This window comes from Haemaphysalis longicornis, unplaced genomic scaffold (genome assembly GCF_048455015.1).
Source record: "Haemaphysalis longicornis isolate Haplotype H1 unplaced genomic scaffold, Haemaphysalis longicornis Haplotype H1 scaffold_11, whole genome shotgun sequence".
In the NCBI taxonomy this organism is placed as follows: Eukaryota; Metazoa; Arthropoda; class Arachnida; order Ixodida; family Ixodidae; genus Haemaphysalis; species Haemaphysalis longicornis.
In genome coordinates this window covers 57,372,681-57,381,959 of record NW_027526214.1, presented here as the reverse complement: position 1 = coordinate 57,381,959, position 9,279 = coordinate 57,372,681, and the positions used below count along the sequence as shown (strand labels likewise).

The 9,279-nt window shown below is 45.6% G+C and overlaps 3 non-coding genes across 3 annotated transcripts; all 3 read right to left on the bottom strand.

The window, feature by feature from the left end:
- Positions 1-2,766: 2,766 nt before the first annotated feature.
- Positions 2,767-2,838, bottom strand: Trnak-uuu (transfer RNA lysine (anticodon UUU)). The gene has a single exon. It is a non-coding gene; the product is annotated as a tRNA-Lys (tRNA).
- A 3,680-nt stretch (positions 2,839-6,518) lies between these two features.
- On the bottom strand, positions 6,519-6,590 carry Trnar-ccu (transfer RNA arginine (anticodon CCU)). The gene has a single exon. It is a non-coding gene; the product is annotated as a tRNA-Arg (tRNA).
- A 1,318-nt stretch (positions 6,591-7,908) lies between these two features.
- Positions 7,909-7,980, bottom strand: Trnar-ccu (transfer RNA arginine (anticodon CCU)). Its single transcript has one exon. It is a non-coding gene; the product is annotated as a tRNA-Arg (tRNA).
- Between the last annotated feature and the right edge of the window lie 1,299 nt (positions 7,981-9,279).

The window sequence follows — 9,279 nt, the reverse complement described above, 5'->3', positions numbered from 1 at the left end:
TTCACTTTCTGGGGTATTTATATTTACTACAACTGTATCTGACGCTTGAGGGTGGTAGCCAGCGCCACTCAGACTACACGGGGAGAAGGGGACCTTCTTTTCAACCGCCGGGACGTGACTCCAACGTCTACAGCCTGTCATGAGTGGGTAACTGGCGGAAAACACTCTTAGCCTAGCTTGGCATCACGGCTGCCAGAACCGAGGCCCTCGCTAAGCTATCGCAAGATAATATGGTTTGGAAATGAGGGGCACGTTAGAAAATACAGAAAGAAATGCGGCAGCCTACAACACCAAAGAAGTCATAGGCGATTGGTTAGACTATTTTTTTACCCTTAGTGATGTTAAATTGTTTTTAATTAATTTCCGTGAGAAAGAAAGAAAGAAAAACACGCGCCCAGAGTGGGGACCGAACCCAAGCCTTTCGATTAGGTCTCGAATGCCTTACCAATTCGGCTAACTGGGCGACTGTGTTTTCCTTCACTTTCTGGGATATATGTATTAATTACATCTGTATCTGATGCTTGAGACTGGTAGCCAATGCCACTCAGACTACACGGAAAGAAGGGGACCTTCTTTTCAACCCACGGGGCGTGACTCGAACGTGTACAGCCTGTCATGAGCGGGTAACTGGCGGAAAACACTCTTAGCCTAGCTTGGCATCACGGCTGCCAGAACCGAGGCCCTCGCTAAGCTATCGCAAGATAATATGGTTTGTAAATGAGGGGCTCGTTAGAAAATACAGAAAGAAATGCCGGCAGTTTACAACACCAATGAAGGCATAGGGGAATGCTTGGAACATTTTTTTCTGGTAATGATGTTACATTGTTTTTTTTTTATATTTACGTGAGAAAGAAAGAAACAAAAACGCGCGCCCAGAGTACGGACCGAACCCACGCCTTCGATTAGGTCTCGAATGCCTACCAATTCGGCTAACTGGGCGACTGTGTTCTCCTTCACTTTCTGGGGTATATGTATTTATTACATCTGTATCTGAGGCTTGAGAATGGTAGCCAATGCCACTCAGACTACACGGAAAGAAGGGGACCTTCTTTTCAACCCACGGGGCGTGACTCGAACGTCTACAGCCTGTCATGAGCGGGTAACTGGCGGAAAACACTCTTATGCTAGCTTGGCATCATGGCTGCAGAACCGAGGCCCTCGCTAAGCTATCGCAAGATAATATGGTTTGGAATTGAGGGGCTCGTTAGAAAATACATAAAGAAAAGCTGGCAGTCAACAAACCCAAAGATGGGATAGGGGAATGGTTAGAATATTTTTTGCCGTTAGTGATGTAACACTGTTTTTTAAGTTATGTGAGAAAGAAAGAAAAACACGCGCCCAGAGAGGGGACCGAATCGACACCTTTCGATTAGATCTCGAATACCTTACCTATTCGCCTATCTGGGCAACTGTGTTCTCCTACACTTTCTGGGGTATTTATATTTAATATATCTGTATCTAACGCTTGAGTGTGGTAGCCAGCGCCACTCAGACAACACAGGGTGAAGCGGACCTTCTGTTCAACCCCCGGGGAGTGACTTGAACGTCTACAGCCTGTCATAGCGGGTAACTGGCGGAAAACCCTCTTATGTTACCTTGGCATCAAGGCTGCCAGAACCGAGGCATTCGCTAAGCTATCGCAAGATAATATGGTTTGGAAATGAGGTGCTGGTTAGGAAATACAGAAACCAATGCTGGCAGTCTACAACACCAAACAAGGCATCGGGGAATGGTTAGAGTATTTTTTTACTGTTAGTGATGTTACATTGTTTTTTTTAATATTTACGTGAGAAAGAAAAAAAGAAAAACACGCACCCACAGTGGGGACCGAACTCACGCCTTTCGATTAGGTCTCGAATACCTTACCAATTCGGCTATCTGGGCGAGTGCGCTCTCCTTCTCTTTCTGGGGTATATGTATTTACTACATCTGTATCTGACGCTTGAGAATGGTAGCAAGCGCCACTCAGACCACACGGGGAGAAAGGTACCTTCATTTTAATCCCCCGGGACGTGACTCGAACGTCTACAGCCTGTCATGAGCGGGAACTGCCGGAAATCCCTATTATGCTACCTTTGCATCAAGGCTGCCAGAACCGAGGCCCTCGCTAAGCTATCGCAAGATAATATGGTTTGGAAATCAGGGGATCGTTAGAAAATACAGAAAGAAATGCGGCAGTCTACAACACCAATGAAGGAATAGGGCAATGGTTAGACATTTTTTTTACCTTTAGTGATGTTACATTGTTTTTTATTATTTTCGTGAGAAAAAAAGAAAGAAAACCACGCACCCAGATTGGGGACCAAACCCGCGCCTTTAGAATAGTTCTCAAATTTTTTGCCAATTCGGCTATCTGAGCGACTGTGTTCTTCTTCACTTTCTGGGGTATTCATATTTACTTAATCTGTATCTAACGCTTGAGTGTGGTAGGCAGCGCCACTCAGACTACACGGAAAGAAAGGAACCTTCTTTTCAAACCTCGGGGCGTGACTCGAACGTCTATAACCTGTCATGAGCGGGTAACTGGCTGAAAACCCTCTAAGGCTACCTTGGCGTCAAGGCTGCCAGAACCGAGGCCCTCGCTAAGCTATCGCGAGATAATATGGTTTGGAAATGAGGGGCTCGTTAGGAAATACAGAAACCAATGCCGGCAGTCTACAACACCAAAGAAGGCATAGGGGAATGGTTAGAATATTTTTTTTTACCGTTAGTGATGTTACATTGTTTTTTATTAATTTACGTGAGAAAGAAAGAAAGAAAAACACGCGCCCAGAGTGGGTACCGAACCTACGCCTTTCGATTAAATGTCGAATGCCATACCAATTCGGCTATCTGGGCGACTGTGTTCTCCTTCACTCTCTGGGGTATTTATATTTACTACATCTGTATCTGACGCTTGAGGGTGGTAGCCAGCGCCACTCACACTACACAGAGAGAAGGGGACCTTCTTTTCAACCCCCGGGGTGTGACTCCAATGTCTACAGCCTGTCATGAGCGGGAAACTGGCGGAAAACACTCTTATGCTAGCTTGGCATCACGGCTGCCAGAACCGAGGCACTCCCTAAGCTGTCGCAAGATAATATGGCTTGGAAATGACAGGCTCGTTAGGAAATACAGAAAGAAAAGCCGGCAGTCAACAACCCCAAAGACGGTATAGGGGAATGGTTAGAATATTTTTTTAGCGTTAGTGATGTTACATTGTTTTTTTATTAAGTTACGTGAGAAAGAAAGAAAAAAAAACACGCGCCCGTAGTGGGGACCGAATTCACGCCTTTCGATTAGATCTCGAATGCCTTACCAATCCGGCTATCTGGGTGACTGTGTTCTCCTACACTTTCTGGGGTATTTATATTTAATACATCTGTATCTGACGCTTGAGGGTGGTAGCCAGCGCCACTCAGACTACACGGTGAGAAGAGACCTTCATTTAAACCCCTTGGGCGTGACTCGAACGTCTACAGCCTGTCATAAGCGGGTAACTGGCGGAAAACCAAATTATGCTACCTTGGCATCAAGGCTGCCAGAACCGAGGCCCACGCTAAGCTATCGCAAGATAATATGTTTTGAAAATGAGGGGCTCTTTAGAAAATACAGAAAGAAATTCCGGCAGTCTACCGGCCAAAGAAGGCATAGGGCGATGGTTGACTATTTTTTTACCCTTAGTGATGTTACATTGTTTTTTTATTAATTTACGTGAGAAAGAAAGAAAGAAAAACACGCGCCCAGAGTGAAGACCGAACCCAAGCCTTTCGATTAGGTCTCGAATGCCTTACCAATTCGGCTATCTGGGCGTCTGTGCTCTCCTTCGTGGTAGCCAGCGCCACTCAGACTACACGGGGAGAAGGGGACCTTCATTTCAATCCCCGGGGCGTGAATCGAAGGTTTACAGCCTGTCATAAGTGGTTAATTCGCGGAAAATTCTCTTACGCTACCTTCGCATCAAGGCTGCCAGAACCGAGGCCCTCGCTAAGCTATCGCAAGATAATATGGTTTGAAAATGAGGGGCTCGTTAGAAAATACAGAATGATATGCAGCAGTCTACAACACCAATAAAGGCATAGGGCAATGGTTGGACTATTTTGTTTAGCCGTAGTGATGTTACATTTTTTAGTAATTTATGTGAGAAAGAAAGAAAGAAAAACACGCGCCCAGAGTGGGGACCGAACCCAAGCCTTTCGATTAGGTCTCGGATGCCTTACCAATTCGGCTATCTGGGCGTCTGTGCTCTCCTTCACTTTCTGTAGTATTTATATTTACTACATCTGAATCTGACGCTTGAGGGTGTGGCCAGCGCCACTCAGACTACACCGGGAGAAGGGGACCTTCTTTTCAAACCCCGGGGCGTGACTCCAAAGTCTAGGGACTGTCATGAGCGGGTAACTGGAGGAAAACACTCTTATGCTAGCTTGGCATCACGGCTGCCAGAACCTTGCCCTCGCTAAGCTATCACAAGATAATATGGTTTGGAAATGAGGGGCTCGTTAGAAAACACAGAAAGAAATGCCAGCAGTCTACAACACCAAAGTAGGCATACGGAATGGTTAGACTATTTGTTTTACTGTTAGAGCTGTTACATTGTTTTTTTTTATTATTTACTTGAGAAAGAAAGAAAGAAAAACACGCGCCCAGAGTTGACCGAACCCACGCCTTTCGATTAGATCTCGAATGCCTTACCAATTCGGCTAACAGGGCGACTGTGTTCTCCATCACTTTCTGGGGTATATGTATTTACTACATCTGTATCTGATACTTGAGAATGGTAGCCAATGCCACTCAGACTACACGGGAAGAAGGGGACCTTCTTTTCAACCCACCGGGCGTGACGCGATCGTCTACAGCCTGTCATGAGCGGGTAACTGGGAAAACACTGTTTTGCTAGCTTGGCGTCACAGCTGCCAGAACCGAGGCCCTCGCTAAGCTATCGCAAGATAATTTGGTTTGGAAATGATGGTCTTGTTAGGAAATACATAAAGAAAAGCTGGCAGTCAACAACCCCAAAGACGGGATAGGGGAATGGTTAGAATATTTTTTTTTACCGTTAATGATGTTACATTGTTTTTTTATTAAGTTACGTGAGAAAGAAAGAAAGAAAAACGCGCACGGAGTGGGGACCGAATCCACGCCTTTCGATTAGATCTCGCATGCCTTACCTATTCGGCTATCTGGGTGACTGTGTTCTCCTACACTTTCTGGGGTATTTATATTTACTTCATCTGTATATGATGCATGACTGTGGTAGCCAGCACCACTCAGACTACACGGGGAAAAGGGGACCTTCTTTTCAACCCACGGGGCGTGACTCAAAAGTCTACGGCCTGTCATGGCCGGGTAACTGGCGGAAAACACTCTTATGCGAGATTGGCATCACGGCTGCCAGAACCGAGGCCCTCGCTAAGCTATCGCAAGATAATATGGTTTGGAAATAAGGGGCTCGTTAGGAAAAACATAAAGAAAAGCTGGAAGTCAACAAACCCAAAGACGGGATAGGGGAATGGTTAGAATATTTTTTTTGCCGTTGGTGATGTAACATTGTTCTTTTATTAAGTTACGTGAGAAAGAAAGAAAAACACGCGCCCAGAGAGGGGACCGAATCCACGCCTTTCGATTAGATGTCGAATACCTTACCTACTCGCTTATCTGGGCGACTGTGTTCTCCTACACTTTCTGGGGTATTTATATTTATTATATCTGTATGTAACGCTTGAGTGTGGTAGCCAGCGCCACTCAGACAACACAGGGAGAAGGGGACCTTCTGTTCAACCCCCAGGGAGTGACTTGAACGTCTACAACCTGTCATGAGCGGGTAACTGGCGGAAAACCCTCTTATGCTACCTTGGCATCAAGGCTGCCAGAACCGAGGCCTTCGCTAAGCTATCGCAAGATAATATGGTTTGGAAATCAGGGGCTCGTTAGGAAATACAGAAACAATTGCCGGCAGTCTACAACACCACATGAGGCATAGGGGAATGGTTAGAATGTTTTTTTTACCATTAGTGATGTTACATTGTTTTTTTTTATTAATTTACGTGAGAAAGAAAGAAAGAAAAACACGCGCCCAGAGTGGGGCCTGAACCCACGCCTTTCGATTAGATGTAGAATGCCTTACCTATTCGGCTATCTGGACGACTGTGTTCTACACTTTCTGGGGTATTTATATTTACTATATCTGTATATGATGCATGACGGTGGTAGCCAGCACCACTCAGACTACACGGGGGTAGGGGTACCTTCTTTTGAACCCCCGGGTCGTGACTGGAAAGTCTACAGCCTGTCATGAGCGGGTAATTGGCGGAAAACCCTCTTATGCTACCTTCGCATCAAAGCGGCCAGAACCGAGGCCCTCGCTACGCTATCACAAGAGAATATGGTTTGGAAATGAGGGGCTCGTTAGAAAATACAGCAAGAAATGCGGCAGTGTACAACACCAAAGAAGGCATAGGCCAATGGTTAGACTATTTTTTTACCCTTATTGATATTACATTTTTTTTAAATTATTTTACATGAGAAAGAAAAACGCGCGCCCTGAGTGGGGACCGAACCCACGCCTTTCGATTAGGTCTCGAATGCCTTACCAATTCGGCTATCCGGGCGACTATGCTCTCCTTCACTATCTGGGGTATTTATATTTACTACATCTTTATCTGACGCTTGAGGGTGGTAGCCAGCGCCACTCAGACTACACGAGGAGAAAGGTACCTTCATTTCATCCCCGGGGCGTGACTCGAACGTCTACAGCCTGTCATGAGCTGGTAACTGGCGGAAATCCGTCATGCTACCTTGGCATCAAGGCGGCTAGAACCGAGGCCCTCGCTAAGCTATCGCAAGTTAATGTGCTTTGGAAATCAGGGCTTCGTTATGAAATACAGAAACAAATGCCAGCAGTCTACAACACCAATTTACCGTTAGTGATGTTACATTGCTTTTTTAATAATTTACGTGAGAAAGAAAGAAAGAAAAACAGGCGCCCAGAGTGGGGACCGAACCCACGCCGTTCGATTAGGTCTCGAATGCCTTACCAATTCGGCTATGTGGGTGACTGTGCTCTCCTTCTATTTCTGGGGTATTTATATTTACTACATCTGTATCTGACGCTTGAGGGTGGTAGCCAGCGCCACTCATACTACACGGTGAGAAGGGGACCTTCATTTCAACCCCCGGGGCGTGACTCGAACGTCTACAGCCTGTCATAAGCGTGTAACTGGCAGAAAACCCAATTATGCTACCTTGGCATCAAGGCTGCCGGAACCGAGGCCCTCGCTAAGCTGTCGCAAGATAATATGGTTTGGAAATGAGGGTCTCGTTAGGAAATACAGAAACAAATGCCGGCAGTCTTCAACACCAAAGAAGGCATAGGGGAATGGTTAGAATATTTTTTTACTGTTAGTGATGTTACATTGTTTTTTTATTTTTTACGTGAGAAAGAAAGAAAGGAAAACACGCGCCCAGAGTGGGGACCGAACCTACGCCTTTCGATTAAATGTCGAATGCCATACCAATTCGGCAATCTGGGCGACTGTGTTCTCCTTCACTCTCTGGGGTATTTATATTTACTACATCTGTATCTTACGCTTGAGGGTGGTAGCCAGTGCCACTCACACTACACATAGAGAAGGGGACCTTCTTTTCAACCCCCGGGGCGTGACTCCAACGTCTACAGCCTGTCATGAGCGGGAAACTGGCGGAAAACACTCTTATGCTAGCTTGGCATCAAGGCTGCCAGAACCGAGGCCCTCGCTAAGCTATCGCGAGATAATATGGTTTGGAAATGAGGGGCTCGTTAGGAAATACAGAAACCAATGCCGGCAGTCTAAAACACCAAAAAAGGTATAGGCCAATGGTTAGACTATTTTTTTACCCTTATTGATATTACATTTTTTAAAATTATTTTACTTGAGAAAGAAAAACGCGCGCCCAGAGTGGGGACCGAACCCACGCCTTTCGATTAGGTCTCGAATGCCTTACCAATTCGGCTATCCGGGCGACTGTGCTCTCCTTCACTTTATGGGGTATTTATATTTACTACATCTTTATCTGACGCTTGAGGGTGGTAGCCATCGCCACTCCGACTACACGGGGAGAAAGGTGCCTTCATTTTATCCCACGGGGCGTAACTCGAACGTCTACAGCCTGTCATGAGCGGGTAACTGGCGGAAAACCCTCTTATGCTACCTTGGCATCAAGGCTGCCAGAACTGAGGCCCTCGCTAAGCTATCGCAAGATAATATGATTTGAAAATCAGGGGATCTTTAGGAAATACAGAAACAAATGCCGGCAGTCTACAACACCAAATGAGGCATAGAGGAATGGTTAGAGTATTTTTTTACCCTTATTGCTGTTACACTGTTTTTTATTAATTTACGTGAGAAAGAAAGAAATAAAAACACGCTCCCAGAGTCGAGGCCGAACCCACGCCTTTCGATTATATCTCGAATGCCTTACCAATTCAGCTAACTGGGCGACTGTGTTCTCCTTGACTTCTGGGTGTATATGTATTTACAACATCTGTATCTGATGCTTGAGAATGGTAGCCAACGCCACTCAGACTACACGGGGAGAAGGGGACCTTATTTTCAACCCACGGGGCGTGACTCGAACGTCTACAGCCTGTGATGAGCGGGTAACTGGCGGGAAACCATCTTATGCTACCTTGGCATCAAGGCTGACAGGCTGGCAGATGGCTGATATTTATATATATATATATATATATATATATATATATATATATATATATATATATATATATATACACCCGTGTTTTTCTTTCTTTCTTTCTTTCTCGCTTCAGTTAATATAAAAAATATATATAATTTCACTAACGGTAAAAACTTATAGTCCAACCATTCCCCTATGCCTTCTTCGGCGTTGTAGACTTCCCGCATTTCTTTCTGTATTTCCTAACGAGCCCCTCATTTCCTAACCATATTATCCTGCGAAAGCTTAGCCAGGGCCTCGGTTGTGGCAGCCTTGATGACAAGGTAGTATAAGAGGGTTTCCCGCCAGTTACCCGCTTACGACAGGCTGTAGACGTTCGCGTCACGCCCCGGGGGTTGAAAAGATGGTCCCTTTCTCCCCGTGTAGTCTGAGTTGCGCTGGCTACCACCCTAAAGCGTCAGATACAGTTGGAGTAAATATAAATACCCCAGAAAGTGAAGCAGAACACAGTCGCCCAGATAGCCGAATTAGTAAGGCATTCGAGATCTAATCGAAAGGCGTGGGTTCGGTCCCCACTCTGGGCGAGTGTTTTTCTTTCTTTCTTTCTCGCTTCAATAATATAAAAAA